We start from the raw sequence: 3,173 nt of genomic DNA on the forward strand, positions 1-3,173 counted from the left end.
TTTTATTCCCTCTCTCATATTTTATGATTTAAAATAATTGGAGATAAAATAAATAAAATCAAATGATCCTATTTTCAAAATTTGAGAAAACTCAAATATGAAAATAACGAAATCCCCAACTCTCTCCGAGGGTCCTTGAGTTACGTAGGATTTCTAGGATCAACAAAAATGCAATAAAATATGATATGCAGTGATGATCTGATATATAACATTCCAAATTGAAATTTGGGATGTTACACCTTCGGGTTCGTAGTTAGTAGCTAGATGGCTTCATCTCTCTCTCTCTCTCTCTTGATTCTCAATACAATTGTCTCTTGGAGATCCATATGATGTAACTCTTTTTGCGGTGTGTTTTTTGGGATCTGATAAACTTTGAGTTTATGATCAGTCATATCTTTTTATATCCATGAAATTTATTTGAGTTTCTTTGATCTCTTATATGCATGATCTCTTATTGCCTCATATTTCTTCTCTGATATTTGGGTTTTGTTTGGCCAACTTGATCTATTTATCTTGCAATGGGAAGAGGTGCTCGGTAGTGGGTTCGATCTTACGGTGCTTGATACTAGTGACAGAAAGGGAACCGACACGTATGTATCGTTGCTACTAAGGATAAAAAGACAGGATCTATGTCTACGCAATAGATAAATGGATCTTGTCTACATCATGTCATCATTCTTATTGCATTACTCCGTTTTTCCATGAACTTAATACACTAAATGCATGCTGGACAGCGGTCGATGTGTGGAGTAATAGTAGTAGATGCAGGCAGGAGTCGGTCTACTGATCTTGGACGTGATGCCTATGTAATGATCATTGTCTGGATATCATCATAATTATTTGAGGTTCTATCAATTGCCCAACAGTAATTTGTTTACGCGTTGTTTGCTATCTTTTTTGAGAGAAGCCACTAGTGGAACCTACGGCCCCCGGGTCTTCTTCCTCTTATATTTGCTTGCGATCTACTTTTCCTTTGCATTTTTATTCAGATCTATTAAACCAAAAATACAAAAATACTTTCCTGTACTTTATTTTATTTGCGATCTATTATTTCAATCTACTACAATTTTCTGGCATCGTTACCCGAAAGGGATTGACACCCCCTTTAACACGTCGGGTTGTGAGGTGTTGTTATTTGTGTGTAGGTGTTGTTTACGTTGTGTTGCTTGGTTCTCCTACTGGTTCGATAACCTTGGTTTCTTCACTGAGGGAAATACCTACCGTCGTTGTGCTGCATCATCCCTTCCTCTTTGGGGAAATACTGACGTAGTCCTATCAGACAGGAGCTTTTTTGGCGCTATTGTCAGAGAGCAATCAACCTACACATGCAATTCTAAGAGTATAGCAGCGAAATGTAAATCATTGCATATGAAGGTAAAGGGGACGAGTTTAGATGGAGCAAACACAATGTAGACACGGAGATTTTTGGCGTGGTTCCGATAGGTAGTGCTATCATGCATCCACGTTGATTGAGACTTCAACCCATGAAGGGTAACGGTTGCGCGAGTCCACGGAGGGCTCCACCCACGAAGGGTCCACGAAGAAGCAACCTTGTCTATCCCACCATGGCCATCGCCCACGAAGGACTTGCCTCACTTGGGTAGGTCTTCACGAAGTAGGCGATCTCCTTGCCCTTACAAACTCCTTGGTTCAACTCCACAATCTTGATGGAGGCTCCCAAGTGACACCTAACCAATCTAGGAGACACCACTCTCCAAAAGGTAATAGATGGTGTGTTGATGATGAACTCCTTGCTCTTGTGCTTCAAATGATAGTCTCCCCAACACTCAACTCTCTCTCACAAATTTAGATATGGTGGAAAGATGATTTGAGTGGAAAGCAACTTGGGGAAGGCTAGAGATCAAGATTCTTGTGGTTGGATTGGAATGTCTTGGTCTCAACACATGAGTAGGTGGTTCTCTCTCGGAAAATGAATGCTGGAAGTGTAGGTACGTTCTGATAGCTCTCTCTCTCTCTTACGGAGAGGAGGGTGGAGGGGTATATATAGCCTTCACACAAAATCTAACCGTTACACACAATTTACCAAACTCAGTGGGACCGAATACTGAAACTCGGTCAGACCGATATGGTTCAAAATGTGAACGTTAGGCTTTTCAGTGGGACCGACAAGATCAACTCAGTGGGACTGACGCGTTAGGGTTAGGGCATAACTTGGTCTCAGTGAGACCGATCACTTCAACTTGGTGAGACCGATTTCAGTAATAGGCAAACAGAGAATTGGTCAGGCTAACTCGATGGGACCGATCGCTCATATCGGTGAGACTGAAATGTTACGAAAAGGAAACAGAGAGTTTGCATTGCGAACTCGGTGGGACCGATCGCTCATTTCGGTGAGAGTGAAACATTACGAAGGGAAAGAGAGAGTTTGCAATCCCATCTCGGTGAGACCAAGATTCCTATCAATGAGACCAAACTGATCAGGGTTTCTGGCTATGGCTATATCAAATGAACTCGGTGGCGCCAGATAGATCAAATCGGTGGGGCCGAGTTTGACTTTACGTTTAGGACATATGTGGAAATGAGAAAGTGGTTGAGGGCTTTTGGAGCATATCACTAAGCATTTTGAGCAAGCAAGCCATTAAGCAACACCTCATCCCCTTTTAATAGTATTGGCTTTTCCTATGGACTCAATGTGATCTTGGATCACTAAAATAAAAATATAGAGTCTTGAGCTTTTGCCAATATGTGTCCTTAGCATTTTGAGGGGTCCACATCTCTAGTCCATTCCATGCCAATCATTGAACTTTATGAAATGATTGTCTTGAAATAATATCAGTTCAATGAGATATATGTTGTTAAGAATTACCAAAACCACCCAAGGATTAGTTGTACTTTCATGAAGATGGCTACCGGTGACGATTTCCCCCTCCGGGAGGGTGCCAGAATGGGGTCTAGATTGGTTTTTCATGGCTACGGAGGCTTGCAACGGCGGAACTTCTGATATATGGTTACCCCAAGGGTTTTTGAAATATTTGGCAATTTATAGAGAGAAGAGGTGGTGCAAGAGGCCACCGAGGTGGGCATAACCCACCAGGGCGTGCCTGGGCCCCCTCAGGGCACCCCTCTGATACTTCCTTAGCCCATTGGTGGTCTTCTGGTCCAAAAAAATCTCCAAAAAGTTTCGCTACGTTTGGACTCTGTTTGGTAATGAT

This window comes from Triticum aestivum, chromosome 3A (genome assembly GCF_018294505.1).
Source record: "Triticum aestivum cultivar Chinese Spring chromosome 3A, IWGSC CS RefSeq v2.1, whole genome shotgun sequence".
Taxonomy (NCBI): domain Eukaryota; kingdom Viridiplantae; phylum Streptophyta; class Magnoliopsida; order Poales; family Poaceae; genus Triticum; species Triticum aestivum.